General features: G+C 45.1%; 1 pseudogene across 1 annotated transcript in view; it reads right to left on the minus strand.

The window, feature by feature from the left end:
• LOC310798895 (activating signal cointegrator 1 complex subunit 3 pseudogene) overlaps positions 1 to 16633 on the minus strand; it is a 48994-nt pseudogene extending 32361 nt beyond the window's left edge. Inside the window, exon 1 of the transcript in view lies at positions 16541 to 16633. The product of the transcript in view is annotated as an activating signal cointegrator 1 complex subunit 3 pseudogene (transcript). The remainder of the gene's footprint in view (positions 1 to 16540) is intronic.
• Between the last annotated feature and the right edge of the window lie 1018 nt (positions 16634 to 17651).

Raw genomic sequence — 17651 nt, forward strand, 5'->3', positions numbered from 1 at the left:
CAAACGGCCCAAATCTGGCTTCAAACGGCCCAAATTGGGCTTCAAACGGCCCAAATTGAGCTTCAGACGGCCCAAATTTTTCGCCGGCACGCGCGTCGGCCCGTATCGGCCTGGCCTGCTTGGTATCTAATGCCCGGCCTGAATTAGGATCCCAGTCCGCCCCTGCTGTTCATTCAATATTACAGCGTGGTGCTACAAACCGCTTAAGGTGCTTATGTACTTCTGAGATATTGTGCAAGGTGTCCCACGCAAGGGCTCCACGAGCAGCCAGCCAGGTGAGTCACCTGTCCCCCCTAACCTCATCAAGGTAGGCCAGGAACGGGTCCCAGGAACGGGTCCCAGGTCCACAGGAACCTAAGTCTCTCCATCCGTAGCCTATAACAGAGGTCATGTCTGTCAACCACATTTGAAAAGAAGGTGAAGAGGGGGATTTACATTCCTCCAGGATGAGTTTCTTGGCAACAGTTGTCCCCTGCGTCAGAGACTGCTGCACAACAGTCGATGCATTTTACATTTTAAAGGAAAATGCATCAATTGTGTGCACTCTGAGGGCAGCGAGCCAAGGAGGTAATGTGTTAAATGGTAGCCTATGTTTAGAATAGCCACTGATATATATGCCTGTTGCAGTGTTGCTTGCTATGTGTGAAGAAGGTTAGCTTTAGTCATGGGTGCCATACAGTTTATTTTGAATTCATTACCGACTTATTTGTAAAGATGTCTACTGTTACTTAAGCACATTCAGGGTAATTACCATGAAAGAAACAGTAACATTGATTGTGTTATACTATAGTTTACTGCTATAAAGTAAAGCAGCTATATTTGAGATATAGTCATGTGGTAAAACAGATGCACTATGGAAACCAATGTGTTTTTGTAACGGAATTACTTTTATTATTATTATTTTCATGCAAAGTAAAAAGACAACACTTACCTCTTTGTCTCGGGTTTTCCCATCTTTCCCTGTTAAATACAGGACCAACCACAACTATTATCTGTCTATGAGATCCCAACCGCTTGGGACTTGTAACATGTAGTCTAACCTAGTTTGTTTGAACAGAGCAAGTGCACTAACTGATCATCATAACTAAATGTATATCTGCCTTTCTTATTTTATGTAATTTCAGTGAGCCAAGACAGACACCAGAACAGGGCAGTGAAGAAACCGTGATGAATGGGAGCGGGTATGCTTCTCTCACCAAGCGGATCCAGCTAGTCTTCCATTCCAAAAGTTGTGAATATTACTATACCAATATTTCCCTTGTCATATCTGCATTAACTGATCATCATAAGTAAATGAATGAGTGAATCTAACAAATTGGTGAAGCTTTAATAAAAGTATTTTTTTCCCAACAGGTCCCTTATAATTTAGATGGGTTTGTGTGTAGTGTATAGTTCGGGTTGTGTTTGTAGGCATCATTTTGGCCTGAGTTTTTGGCCTGAAATTTGCTCGGGCACTTTCCTGGGCTAAGCCCCCAATGTCTTCAGACCCTAGAAACGACCCTGCTACCACAGCTTTGACCTACTTAAACCTCAGACTGTCATTACGTTATAGAGGTTGCCGCGTATACCGGTAATTATTCACATATCTAGAAATGTAAGAATGTTACAGGTTTTTGTTCAGAAATGTCCATGATGTTATTTCTTTGGATTCTAAAAAATATACAATGCCGACATTTTAATGGCGGAGCACTCCCAGCTGCCAACAGAAACAATAAAAAAGCCTCCCGCTCTTTCCTGCGGGGGGCGTGCAGGGGGCCATTTGTTTTTGTCAGAAGGCTGCTGAACAGCCTGCTAATGCGCTAGTTCCCAGGATGCTAATGCGCTAGCTTCCATGCTGCTGTCCCAGCTCATCCCACACCCACACACTCACACCCACACACTCTCACGCACACCCACACACTCACACGCACACCCACACGCACACCCACACACCCCACACACCCCACACTCTCACACTCACATGCACACCCACACACACACACACACACACACACACACACCCACTCACATGCACACCCACACACCCCACACACTCTCACACTCACCCACACACACACACACACACACACACACGCACACACACAGACACACACACACACACACACACACACACACACACACACACACAGCTCGTCCCTGGAGCCTCCAAGTCCTATAATTATTCACGTTGCAAAGTGAGTTCCTCTGTGAAGACCGTCTCCCACCGCGGAGCTGCCGTCACATACATCTTCATAACTCACCTCCCTGAACGCTGCAGCCCAGCAGACGAGCCAGAGCACCGAGCGACCACGAGAGCACTGCTCTGTGTGTGTGTAGAGAGCACTGCTCTGCCTTGTGTGTGTGTACACAATCACAAACATCATCACACAAACACACAAACACAAACACTCTATTTCAGTGATTGCTGTCAGAATATAGAGCCATTTAACACTTATTTTAACACAAAAACATGGCTGAGTGCAGCTTTAACCCCCTTGAAAATCAACCAACGTTGTTTTCCTTGAGGACAGCCTAGTGTGTGTGTGTGTGTGTGTGTGTGTGTGTGTGCGTACGTGCGTGTGCGTGTGCGTGTGTGTGTGTGTGTGTGTGTGTGTGTGTGTGTGTGTGTGTGTGTGTGTGTGTGTGTGTGTGTGTGTGTGTGTGTGCGTGTGCATGCGCGTGCGTACGTGGCGTGCACATTACATGTCACGCCACAGCTCACAGCTAGAAGGTCCTGGGTTCGATTCTCGCCTGGGACGCTGTGGGCGCTGGAGTTGTGACCCCCCCATATCTTCAGTGCCTACTGCCCAGGTAGTGCCTACTTTCTGTGTGGAGTTTGCATGTTCTCCCCGTACCCCCCAGGGGGTTCCTCCGTACATAACCCCCCACTAAAAACATGCAGAAGATCGTCATCCGACCAGTGACGACAACATCTGAAGTTGGTCCAATGATGGTCCAATGATGGTCCCCGGGCGCTGGAAAGAAATAGCGACCACTGCTCCTGGCCTGACCCCTGGAGGAAAGGACAAGCCTGGATGGGTCAAATGCAGAGGACATATTTCACCGGCCACCGTCAGCATGAGTGTGTGTTGTGGCCGCATGCATGTGTTGTAGTGTTCGTGTGACAATAAAGACGGGCTTCCGTCTGAAATCGTGTCGTGTTTGTCTCCGAATGCAGGTGGGTTGTGTTAATCCTCTCACTCCTTGCTGGCTCTGAATTTATTCACTTTTTCTCTCTGAAGAAGGATCTTTCTTCCCACTCTTGATTTTCAGTTACCCAATTGAATTCCCAGTGGGTGTGCTTGATTTGACTGGAGGATATTGTAAAATATTGAAAAATCCATTTGAGATGGAACCTAATATGACTATGAGTATATATAGGCTACGGGGAAATGGAAAACAAGTGGATGCAAAATGCTGCACTGTGCCAGAGCACATTGTCTGAAACAGAATGACAGACTTCAGCATCAAAGACTTCCAGATGATAAAGACACTCTGTCTCCAGTGATGGACGTCTCAAGAGGGGAATTATATCTGACAAAATACATAACATACAGAATGTTTAAAGATGCAGTAAGGCAAGATTTTGATTTCAAAATGCTGCCGTCTAAATCCCACATTGGGAAGGCAAGACACACCTGAACCAAGGTAGTCCCGCTTGCCAGACTTCCCTCCAGGGGCGTTTCTACGGGTGGGCCTGGGTGGGTAGGCACAGGCCCACCCACTTCTGGCCCTGGCCCACCCAAAAAAAAAAAAAAAAAAAAATTGTTTTCTAGAGGCAAACTTGCTGCTGCCTTGCTAGCTAATGCTTTTGTAGCTTAAAAACGCAGGGCACATCATCTCCAGAGTCTAATGCATGATGACTTCATGACATCTAGGAATTATTGCCCCACCAATTTTATCCAGGCCCACCCAATTTTATCCAGGCCCACCCATAATTGAATTTCTGCCTACGCCCCTGCTTCCCTCCCTTCCGGGAGAGAGTCTGGCAGCGTAGATCTCCACTGTGGACTTGCAGGGGAAAAAATCCTCTGTTTGGTTTAACCTAGTCTTGCTTGCCAGACTCTCTCCCTACAACGGGGTATCCGATCGTTTTCAGCATGTAGCAAAGAGCTAGCATTGTTAACTCATTGAGTGCCAATGACGATAATCGTCGTCAATTCAATTAGTAACGTAGAGTGCCAAAGACGACGATTGTCGTCAATTGTGTTTTTTGACGGTGGGACGTGGATCAATACCCGATACATCTCCTGTACAAATATTGTAGCTATTGGAGGTCTATAACCTATTTTACAGAACCCTTAGGTGGCGACAGTGCTCTCCAGATTACAGAAAGGCAGAGAAAAACAGAGAAGAAGTCGTTGGGGAAACGGAAATCGCATCGCATCCGTATGCATCGATATGCATGAAGCATAACGTTAGCTGTGCCTGCAGCAACCAATCTGCTGCCACAATTGAGCCCCTCCATGTCCGCTGCGACAGCCCATCCGCATGATCAGCCATGGAGTTGTTATTATTCTCAACTGGAAGCATGGGAGCCGGTGACAAACACACGCGGAACGCTGTAAAAAAGCTGGATGTAGCGCACCCTTCACTGTGCACAGCAAACGCAGTAGAAAGCCACCAGAGACACTCCCACGGACTGGAGGAGGGGTTTGCAGTTGAGGGGGGGGGGGGGGGGGGCACGCAGAGCAGCACACAACACTGACCCAGACAGACCCAGACAGCAGGAGAGGATTGGCAAACGCAAGCCAGAATATCCGATGCCCACCAGCAGCAAATCAAGACCAGCAAGAAGCTGCAACCAGCAGCGCACGCAAGGGGGCAGCGCTGCTGGTTGCAGCTAAAAAATATTATTCTGCCAAACAAAATTCCCTGGCCTTCACTGTTTTATTGAAGGAAATTATTTTTGAGGTGTGACTACATCAGAAAATTAGCTTCAGAGTCAGTGATGTGCTTGAAATGTTTAATTTCACAAAAGGCTCATTATCTCAGCTTCTAGAAAAAAACGTCTGTTTTTGGTTAAATCAAGCTATCTTCTCCGGCTGATAACTAAAGAACGGAAAATGATATCAATAAACCTGTTTTTGCTGATGATAGAAGAGAGTCTCATCGTTCTTTTTGCGTGTTCGGTGTTTACATAGTAATATCACACAATATTCTGTGGGCCTCGAGAAATCACTGAAAAAAGCTCTGAAACTCTGGCACTGGGAGCGTCCATTCTCCAAAAGTGGCTGGCACTCAATGAGTTAATGTTGTTTCACAGCAGCGCAGAGGCATTTGAGATCGACAGATTCGACACGGAGGGAGTGGAAAGGAAATCCATTATGGTTGCAGCCGGTCAGTCAGAGCGGGTTGGAGCCAATGGACGGCACCAACGGCAGAGCTTATACCAGCAGCCTGTTTCCATGCAGCCAGACTAGAACCAAAGTTAAAGGTCCCATTTTATTTGATGTTAATTATTGTCAGAAGAACATTAATTTATACCTTTCTCCTTGAAAGGGCTTTGGATCTGATAGAGCTATCTCAGTCATTCAAACAGTAGGGAGAACTATATTATGGAGGGGTACGGTGGCGCAGTCGGTAGCACTGTCGCCTCACAGCTAGAAGGTCCTGAGTTTGATTCTCGCCTGGGCGCTGGAGTTGTGACCCCCCCCATATCTTCAGTGCCTACTGCCCAGGTGGGCTATCTCGTCGAAAGGGCCTTTCTGTGTGGAGTTTGCATGTTCTCCCCGTACCCCCAGGGGGTTCCTCCGTACATAACCCCCTACTAAAAACATGCAGAAGATCGTCATCCGACCAGTGACGACAACATCTGAAGTTGGTCCAATGATGGTCCAATGATGGTCCAATGATGGTCCCCGGGCGCTGGAAAGAAAAAGCGACCACTGCTCCTGGCCTGCCCCCTGGAGGAAAGGACAAGCCTGGATGAGTCAAATGTAGAGGACATTTCACCGGCCACCGTCAGCATGAGTGTGTGTTGTGGCCGCATGCATGTGTTGTAGTGTGTTCGTGTGACAATAAAGACGGGCTTCCGTCTGAAATCGTGTTTTTTTAATCTCAGTCATTCAAACAGTTCTATATTAGGGAGAACAGTTATATAGGCCTATTAGGGAGAGAGGGAGGCCACCACACATATTTACATAATGCATCCAAAAGCAGAAGTAGGCTAGCACTTAAGCGTCACCATGCTTGTGATTTAATAACAAATATGTTGTGCGGGAGAAAACAGTTTGCACTTTCAGATAATCAATTCAGCAGAGACCTAAACGAAGGGATTGATTGAAGCCAGCGAGCGGCCAGACAGCGCTGCACCGACAAAGTTCATCCATCAACACAACACAATAGCTTTCTCGGCTTGTCGCAGCTGAGAAATACTCCATCACCTTCAGCACGGAGAGACAGCGTGGCAAAAGTGTTGTGGGCTCTCGATTTATCTGCTATCTGTTGTGATGTCTAGAAGTGAAGGAGCGCAGACGTATGATGTCAGAGCGACGCTCACAGGCAGAGTGAAGCAGCACGTATTATTAAACTCTGCCTGTGAGCGGCGCTCTGATGTCATACGTCTGTCTGCGCTCCTTATATATAAATAGAAGAAGAAGAAAAAAAGAGTACAGTCTTTCAATTTTGAGAGCATTGTTGATTTCAACTTCAGATTTTTTCAGGCTTTCCCTCAAACCCTGCCCTCGCACTCAGATAGCCGCTGCTTGCGCTCATATTTGCTTTAGTTGTGCTCAATAGTCGCCGCTCCAACCAGTAGTGTAGTCTACGTGATACGCAGGTATATGCCGTATACACACTGCGAAATGACTCAGATTTGCATATGCGCACTGGGAAATGCGCTATGATACGTATCGTTTTCAATTTCCATTTATAAAATTCACCCTGTGCGCTCTGTGTGTTACCCTACGTTCACACACAGCACCCAAGCCTTGCCTTTACCCACGCTTTTAAATAGGCGTCCTTTTTAGTCAATGTGGCTGTGTACACAGGGCGCCTCAACGTGAACCTTCCGTGTACCCACGCCTCGCCTGAGCTGCGTCGATTTTTACGTGAGTTCTATTTTCAAGCCGACTAGGCGCGTGAAGGCAGACTTTTTCTGTCAAGCCATGAAAGAAAAACGTGACAATATCAGTGGGAAATGGCAAAGTCAACTGAATTTCAAAATAAAATGGTGTTACAGCGTTGAGCAGAGAGAGAGAGAGAGATTGACGGGCGGTTATCACGTGGGGCTTTCGGAAAAAAGGTAGACTACACCACTGGCTCCAACTATCCTGGATCTGGAATGTTGATTTGAACAGAAATGACCGTTCTACCATCCAACTTCTGTGGTCCAAACAGTCCCATGACCGCTGATACTGATATGTGCTGCAAAGGGCTAATGCTGTGCAATTTGATCTGACAACCCTTGTTCAGTATAAAGGTCAAATAGGCAGCATATCACACCCACACCCACACTCACACACACACGCACGCACACACAGGCACGCACAGGCACCCACGCGCATATGCACACGCACACACACACACACACACACACACACACAGGCACGCACGCGCATACGCCCACACACACACTCTCACACACACACACACACTCTCACACACACACACACACACCCACACTCACACGCACGCACACGCATATGCACGCACACACGCACACACACGCACGCACGCACACGCACGCAAGCACACACACACACACACACACAGGCACGCACACGCATACGCACGCACACACACACACACACACACACACAACCACACACAACCACACACACGCACGCACGTACACACACACACACACACACAGGCACGCACGTGCATACGCACACACACACACACGCACACACACACACACACACACAATGGCTTCTACATTTGAGCATCAAATGCATAGCATTTGAGTCAGTCACAAAGCTACCAATTTAAGCATAATTATTTTGCCCTCAGATATGTACCAAATATGTAGACTCTTAATGCAACACATTTTTAAACTATGAGTGAGTCAGTGAACACAAGACTCAATTTAATTTAGATTAATAATGTTTCATGTAGTAACTGCCATGCATCAGTTGTCACAGCAGGTCTCCATCTGCAGTCTCCATCTGCATCAACAACTGGCATTTAATCCCTGCAGCGATCACTGTGAAACACCACTTTCCAACCACAGAACATATGACAATCTTTCCACGATATCAGCGCCGTTACTTGTGTCTAAGAAAGCCTAAGATGTTCGTGCCTCCTGGTGGCTCACTAGCCTGGTAAACCAGCCCGACGGTCTGGCCCTTAAGCCTGGGAGGGGGTTTAGCAGAAGCTGCAGAGCGGAAGAGCCAATCAGCGACTGCACTGTGATTGACAGCGCAAGTTGGCCAATCAGGAACGCTACTAGCACTGCACTAACAAAACAATAATGGCCGCCTCCTTGCCTGATCGTCTCGAGGAGTAATGTCAGCGTTTGTCTAGTTTAAACAGCCATAAAGTGCAGTTATTGCAGAAATAGACTCAATAACAACAATTAAACAAGTACAGGAGTATCGCCGCAACCGCGGATTTTCTCGGCGGAAAATATGTTTTTGCCATTCTCCCGAGTGGATTTGGGTTTGATTGGATCCGACGCTGATTGGCTGAAGGAGTTGTCTGTCAAGGCAGCTACGCCCGCCCATGCTCCCGCCCCTGCTAAGGACTGGGTGAAGAGTTGGGGCCAGACCGTCACGCAGAACCAAATTAAATGTGAGTTCACGTGACGGGCTGGTTTACCAGGCTAGTGGCTCACCTGGTAGCACGTGTACCACGGAGACTCAGTCTTTCGCGCGGCCGACGCAGGTTCAAATCCAACCCGAGGTCCTTTGCTGCATGTCATCCCCTCTCTCTCCCCACCCTTCCCCCAAAAAGCCTAAGATGTTCAATACTCCAACATTATATTTCCATTTCAACTGAAGCGTCTCTCGTTACAGGAACCCAGATTTCAAGCAGCATCACGGCATTTACACGACCAATTTTATTTCAATTACTCAGTCCCAGAATGTATTGCATGATGTGAATGTCATTTCCAGAATCGTGTCAAAGATGTTATTAATAGTAATATGATCCAAACGTGTGGAATTATTTGTTCGCTCTGTCTTTGTTTATTAAGTTTGAAGTCAAGCTGAAATGAAAATGTGAACTATTTCAGATGACTTCCCTGGTTATACAGTGCACCTATTTAACAACGTATGCCAGAAAACCTCACAAAAATCCAATTTCTTTGGTTTTTCACACATCAAAAGGCAACCATGCTGAGTTCATTCCTAACAATATCTACATCAATCTTCATGGCTAGGAGAACATTTTGAACAGGCAACATGGCAGCCTGTTAATGTTAATATACTTGGCCAATAAGTATTTAACACACAAAATAAAACGAACGGTAATGTCTTCATTTAATGTAGAATGCAAAGACATAACAAAGGCCCGTTAACTTGCATTCCAGGGATACCGTTATTTACCGCGGCTCGTCGCAGCTTCCAGGCGGGCAGCCAGCACTCTCCCTCGGGGAGGAGGCTTCGCGCCTACGAGGGAGGCAACCGCCTGCGGTCCTCTGCTCTAGGGCTGGGTGCAGTGAGCCAGCCAGCGAGTACGTACTCCACAAGGCTGTATATACATGTATTGTGTCTGTACATGGACTGTTATCTTTATTGTTTATTGAAGCAGGGACAGTACACCATAAATATATGGCACCAGAGATAGCTAAAAGCTAATTTGCATCTGTAGTCCCTGGGCACAGAGTCCTGTCAGTCAACTCCAGTCCCAGACACGCCCACTTTCCAATGCTCAAATCAAACTATTCCACATGAACCGCCTCTCTACCCTGTTTCAGTCGGAAATACGTCACGATGAGGAATCACTACCCTGACAAATCCGATTTCAGCTCGACTTTAATGGCATGAGGCGCTTACTGGTGCCCTAAGTTCCCAAACGGAGCATTAAAACATTGAAATGTACACCCATGGGGCATGTACGATTTAGCTGCTACGAGTAGAACTAAGTTTGAGGGGGGGAAATAAAATAAAATAAATGTTATTGGTCTCCAAATGACCAAATCCACTATCATAAATGTTTAAGGGAGTGGAAAACAAACGAATTTAGAGTATTCTTGCCTGTACAAGGCTTGTATGTGTAGGTACTGTATGATTTGCCAAAGTACCAGAAATAAAGGCTGGAATTCATAATCAGAATCAGAATCACTTTTATTGCCACAAAATGCAAGATTACATACGAGGAATTTGTCTTAATGTCAGTATGCAGCATAGCGGACATGTCAATATTCAGAGAGAAAAGGAAAAAAGGAAAATATCTAAAGTCAAAACATTGCAAGTGCAGCCCGATAAAAACAATGTATAAATGAATAGGAGCAGTGTTAAAGCGGGACTTACCCCCCAGATTTCCTGCAAAACGGCTCTCCACTCGATCTGAAAACCCCGCAGGCAAGATGGCCGCCCACACTCCCCTCCTTACCTGGCAGAATTCCTCCCCCATAAACTAACATATCTTGGCCAATAAGTATGTAACATACAAAATAAAACAACCTGTAATATCTTAATTTTATGTAGAATGCAGAGGACATGTAACTGTTTAGTTAAACTTGCATTCCAGGAATATTGTGCTCTAAAGATGACGTTAGTGGCTCGAGACTGTTTCGTCTTGAAACCCACACGCTTTGCCAACCTATGTGGGATTCGAAATAACGCATCCGAGATATATATATATATATATGAATATAGCCACATTATAAACAACAAACTAACGCTGGTGATCCGTATGGAAACAGTGTTACTCGAAATTATTAAAAGTTTGGTCAATTTGGTCATTCAGTGGCATTTTACTGGCATATAACATAACTAACTAGCGGCTAATATTAGCCACAGTAGGCAACTAGCGCTGAACCGGAAGAACAAATACGTTTGCGTTGAACGCGGAAGAGAGAAAAAGTGGGCGTGGTGAATAAGGTGAATACCTTTTCATAACAACTGTAGGGGGGTCATTTTTTATATAACTCGCCCGTTTGGAGTAAAATAGATGATAGAAAAGGGGGTGATTGACAGATCACCTGTCCAGTGATCACGCAGCTTGTCGATCACGGACCAATAGCAGGCGGAGCTGCGGCTCTGGGAAACTTCCATCTCACGTGAGGTGCAGAAGGACTCAACCCTCCCACTCTGCTGATGAAAAATTAAGATGGTGACACCCACTGTTTGAACTCCGCCAGGAAAACGAAACTTAATGGGACAGATATGTCCATATCATTTATGTCTATGGAAAAGACCCATCTCATAGAGACACTGCGGAGCACGTCATCATTCAGAAACCATGCCCAAAACACAAACTCCCCCCAAATCCTGGCATTCTCTATGTCACGTGCACGGTCGGGTGTTGCGCACAAAGATCATATATACGGAAGATGAACACTCCCAACATACTTCATTGACAGCAACATCCACATTTTTCTTCTCGCCAATTCTCAATGGCCTCCAGAAGGGCCTTATATAACATGAGTGAAAAGAATGAGGAGTGGAAGTGGCGAGGAGGAGGGGAGACTACAGGATTGGGAGATTGGAAATGGGCGAGTTGAGTGTGGACTCAGAGGGAAGTCAGGGGGAAGACAGTGGAGGAGAGAGATTGGGTTGTGCGGGGTGGACAGGGTAGTCTTGTTGGCTTGGCTCGATGCACACGACGCCCATTGATTGGGACAAACTTCCCGGTCAGGCCCTCCGTCTCTGGCTGTATCTCAGGCCTGAATTAAACATGGCTGCCTATAATGCGAGGAGCGAAGCAGCAGCCAATCGATACGCTTTTAATCCCTTTCCTGCTCCCCTCTCGTTCCCGTTCTGCAGTCTGTCCTGCTCTCCTCTCGTTCCCGTTCAGCAGTCGTTTTCTCGGCCTCGGCTCCTCTCTTCACCACCGTTGGGCGCACTTCTGTTCTCCTCAGACAAGCAGCTGCTTTCAGTCGCTCTCACTCTGTGTATCCGTGTCATTTGAACTCCACATGGCCGCTACTTAACCTCCCGAGTCCCAACCCCATTAGCTTTTTGAATTATTTTTGCTATTTGGGATTACTTCGGAAAACAAAGTACTAATAAAACAAACAAAAAAGTATGTAGAAAATAGTTAAAAATGATGTCCTCGCATAAGGTCACTGGTGCAATCTTTCTGTTAACACAATAAAGTCACCAACTTGTAATAAAGTATTTCTCTTTATTTGAATGCCTATCATGGCTGTGCAAAAATAAAATGTCTGCAGAAAAACATCCTCCAGCTCAGAGAGGTTCCCTGTTATCCGATACAGCAAATTTTCAGCTGCTGTCAGATCAACATGCCCTGGAAACACCCAAAAAACACATAGAAATATGTATGATTTATAGTATTTATCATTTATATTTATAATTGATATTTATTGTTTATATTTATATTGTATACCACACCCAATAACTATTTAGACTCTTGTAAACTAGTATAGTGTCTTATCTCCCCAAATAATGTTTTCTCATTACATCTTCACCTCAGAAAACGGAAAGATTTGTGCTTCAACTTTAGCAACACTGTACTTTGTTACTAATGTAAAAAAAATAAAACCTGCATGTCTTTACAAATTTCAAAGGCTCCTAAGCATAAATCAACAAGTTTCATCCATACAATTTGATCAGGTTTATTACCTTGACCACGTTTGTCTCGGGAGTGCTGGTAGGAGGATTTGGTTGATATGCTAGCCATCTTGTATTGACAGGAAGTAGATTTTTCTTCTTCTACTACAACAAAATTGTAGCTTAGGTGTCCCCAAGTGAGGACAAGAGTTCTGAGTTCAGCATAAATAAGTATTGTAAGTATAGAAATGGCAAAATGTGATGTCCTCGCAGGAACCCCGGGGGACTCAGGAGGTTAAAAGGAAACCGCAGTCTCAGATACAGATGTTACTCATTTAATTTGGGTGTCTCACTGCCACGTTTCCAAGGTGCTGCTGCAGTACCTTGTGTGTGTGTGTGTGTGTGTGTGTGTGTGTGTGTGTGTGTGTGGGGGGGGGGGCTTTTCCTTTTTAAATATTTTTTTTAATATATTTTGTTCTTTACAAAAGCCCCCCTCACTGAGTAGCCTACTGCAGAAGTACTGCAGCAAAGTGGCCGAATTAAATGAGCACCAACGGTACAGTGTCTGTGTGCTCCATCATGACCCACAGTCTGTCTGCATCCTAAAACTACCATGTTTACTCTTCCTCAGACGTAGCAGGCCTCCTGAGTCACTACCTGACTCACTGCTTCAACTAACCAAACAGCCCCCTGGCCGTTCTTTTTATATCAAAGTTGAAATAAATACACATCATTTCCCCCAGTGCACGTTGGGAAATATTTGCGGCAGACGCTGCAGATCCCCCGTGTGTAACTTTCTGCTTACCAAGCCGGAGACTGCAAGTTCTCTGTCAACCTTTTTACTTAATGAAGACGCCCTCTGAAGCTGTTATTTTCTGACATTTTGATAAAGGTTGTGTGGTACGTTATGCCATGGCATAAAGTAATGGCGTCTCTGGGGTTGAGGCCCCCCGTTGGCCTTATGGGAATTAGTGGAGTTGGGAGTATAATGAAAGTATAGGAATCTATACAACTTGAGTTATCAACACCTTCAACATCAATCCAAATGAATGTGGATACCACAAAGTTCTGCTGGAAACCAAGTATCTGTGCTCAAGATGGCCAGGAGCATTGCAATTTTGGGTGAAATTAGGCACATCCTGAATCATAAAACATTGCAGACTCCAATTTGCGCACTTATATTACCGTATCTAAACTATTGTGTGGAAGTCTGGGTGCAACACCTACATGAGCTAAATCACCTTGAGAAAGGCCAGTTTGGCCGAAACATGTCGGTGGAAGCCATATTTTATTAAAGGCTTTTTAAAATATTCTTGAAGAGTTGCCTTGGACTTCCTTTGTTCTTTCTACTGAATCTTCAACCCTATGGATCCAATGAGCACCTTCTGAGAAAGCCTACACTCGACAGAACGCCGTAGCCCTCTTTCCCCATTTTCTTACCTACAAGAGCTGCTTGCAAAAAGGAGTAATAAGGACAATAAAACATTTTGCTATCGTGAGCATACCAATCCATTGTTTTTAAAACTGCACAAATGATGTTTAATTAAAGCAAGAAACTATTTATTTCCAAGCGAGCCTCAAAAAATGTTCAAGGATAGAGAGATACGACACAAGAAGGAAAGTGAATCTAAAACAGCCTTGTGTCCTAAACACTCTTAAGTATGTGTATGTGTGTATTTCAGTCTCCGGGGTAACTGTGGAATGGAGATGAAGAGATCAAGCAAAGCAAATAGGATGTCACAATTAAAATACAGAAAATAACTTTGGAGAAGTACAGAAATGAGGAGGGGAATGGGAATTGTTGTTGCTGATTTAATGATGAAACTGTTTCCAAGGGTACTGCATTTGTGAGGATGTAAATATGAAATGTTTCGGTTTGATTATTTTCTCTCTCTTTTTGATTGATAAGATTTGATTTAATATAACTGTGTTGATGAAGGGTAGGACATGATAAGCATTTTGCTTCTTCCTGCTGCTTCTCGGACACATCCATTGTTTTGTTTGTGTTTTTCTGATGGAGATTGTTTGATTTATCTTTTTTTTTTTTTTATCATTTTTGTGTGTGCTTTACTTCATCTACTGTTTTATTGTGATCTTTTAATGTTGATGTTCAAGACAAAGAAAGAAACAAACAAAGAAAGAAATAACAAACACACATTTCACAGTATGATATTACGACAAGGTAAATATTAATATTAAAGGGACCACATTATGAGTCGTTTATATGCATATGTTGAAGATCTTTTATGAAGGCATAGTTGTTCACATTGATTTTGAGTGGTTAAATTCAGTTATTGCATTTCAACACAGTTTCAATTTACTCCACTAAACACTTGGCCTTGCTCCTAATTGGCTCTCTTCACTAAAGAATTTAAATCCTTCCAATTAGGCCAGTTCAAACGGGAGAACGCCTCTGCTCAGCAGGTCTACCGCATTTCCAATTAGACGAGCTGGTGCTGTCAGCTAATTAGGGTCCAGTAATGTGAGGACTTAGGGCATTATCTTACCCCTGGCCTTAGGCGCTAAACTGGCGTTTAACGCAAAAAAACACGCTTTGCGCCTAACTCGGGAAGATAGCATCATGTTTTTAGGCCCCGAAATGCGCTTTACGCCGAAGAGGCGTGGCGCAGTGCTAGAATAGGCCAGAATGGGCGTTTTGGCCTTAAATACCGGCCTAGTGCTATCTTCAGCAGGGGAGCAGTTGACTAATGGGGGAGCAGTTGCCATGAGCGTTAAAGATGACTTCCATGGGTTTACATTGAGTTTAGTTGGAAAGCCCAAGTCGTTTCATGGGTCGCTCAAGGGTACCATGTTAGTAACAAGCGACGCACAAGGGACGGGACAAAGCGTCAATATGCTACGCGCTCGGAGTGAGAATGGGTTGGGTGGTCATGCCCTCCACAGACCTCCGTTTAAAGAACTCTCCCAGAGGGGGTGGGGCAAGACCATGAAGACACTTAAAAACAAAACAGGCCTGTCTGAAGGTTTTAAAATGGTCAAAATCAAGGAAATCATGCTTCTTTATGATGTTACAGATATGGGCGAAGAATGGCTTTTTATCGAAGATCTTTAGGGCTTTTTTAAATAGAGATTCAATCGGCTTAAGAGCTGTTTTACATGCCAACGACCAGCTCGTTAAGCATTAGTCAATGTGGGAAAAAATCATGGAGTGCAGGAACAACAGGGCAGCATTGTCCATTAGGAAATTTCTGATATGTCTGACGTTCGCCAGATTGAATTTGACTGAGTTGGTCACTTTCTTGATGTGTTTCTGGATGGTGAAGGTTGAGTCCAAGGTGACTCCAAGATATTTGAACTCACTTACTAGAGCGAGTTCCTCACCGTTCCTCACCGTCCCCACCAGACTCTAATATTACGTTGAATGACAGGTCGTAGCACCGATGAGAGAGCGGTTCGAAAAATGGGCTGCGCCTCCCGTGTCGTCTGATCGCAAAGTCGTTACTGATTGGGGAGGACTGAATCCATCACTGGCATATGACTGGCCAAGTGAACGGTTCCCTCCCATAACCAGCCGGCTGAGGGAAAGTGTCCCAGACCCAGAGAGAGCTCTGCACCATGCAGTAACGTAGTGTATCAGCGTAAGAACTCTCATGGGTCTGGCGTTGAGACTACTAGTACTACTAAATACTAATACAAAAAAACTACTACTCCTACTCCTACTACTACTACTAAATACTACTACTACTACTACTACTAAGTGATAGTAATAATACATCAGGAAAACTGAATATGGGACCTTTAAAAGAACTTTGGAAACTTTTAATTTAACATCACACAGATATTTAGGGCTTGATTTCGCCAAACAACTACAAATGCCATCTCAACTTTCATTTGGGTGCTATATTTACACATCTCATAGCTTAGCGCAGGTTGTCCTACGTATTCCTATCAAAATGTTAGCACCTGCATGTTCTCACCTTCAAGCCTGATGACCACCAGGTCTGCTCTTCAGATGGATTGGCTTGATGGGATCTGGATGGGGTGGCAGAGCCCCCGTGTGACACGATCATTGGCTTGGTGAGCGGCGCGCATTACAGGAACTATTCAGTTCAGTCTAATTCAAAGTGGACCGGACCATTTCTAATTAGTGTCAGGGGTCAGCTAATTATAAATCAGCAAAAACCTTTGATTCCTCCCAAATGAGAGGGGGGGGGGGGGGGAACGAGGGCGGAGGTGGAGATAGAGATAGAGATAGGTAATGCTGCTAACAAATATATCTTTCTTATTCTTCTTTTTTTCCTTCTATTCAACCTTTATCGTTCTCCTCCTCTATATATTCCCTCGTTTTCTCTCACATTCCCTCCTCTGGCTGCCTGGTATTGTGAGACAGGGACACAGCCCCGGTCTGTGTGGCTGATCCGCTCTGGTATTTAGAAAATTGACGTCAGATGCGTGGCAGTGGCCCTCACTCTCATTAAGACGGAGCCAGCTGCTGGGCCCAACCTCCGCTGGAGCGCACAGCAGCGCACAGCAGTAATTGGTAATCAGCGAACGAGGAGAAAATAGCATCCATTGCCAGCCACATGACCCTGCCCACACACACTCCTCCTCCTCCAGGATGCCAAGGTAAGGTGGAGAGAGTGGCACCGCACCGCCTCGCCACATGAAACATGAAGCTGCCTCCACATGATCAACTTCTCTTCTGTCACCGCAAGGTAGATCGGAGAAAGGTCAGCGGTAAGTAGGTCAAAGGTTAAACAATAACCTAGAGCAGTGGTTCCCAACCCTTTTTGTGTTATGTACCCCTTGAGCTGTTTTACCATGCCGATAGTACCCCCTCACTCATGTGTGTCCATAATTCTCCTAAAGTTGTTAGTTGTTAAACTTTTAGTAGGCCTCTCTAACACATCTCATTAAATGAAAATAATTTGAATGACTCCTCTTTAATACAATTTTGACAGTTTTCAATTGGTTCAGTTTTCAATCAGTTTTTATCATTTTGGAAATACATTGTAATCCCAATCTTTCCAAGTACCCCCTGCAAGCTGCTCAAGTATCCCTAGGGGTACACATACCCCTGGTTGGGAA

The sequence above is a fragment of the Poromitra crassiceps genome, assembly GCF_964638095.1.
Source record: "Poromitra crassiceps genome assembly, chromosome: 26".
Taxonomy (NCBI): Eukaryota; Metazoa; Chordata; class Actinopteri; order Beryciformes; family Melamphaidae; genus Poromitra; species Poromitra crassiceps.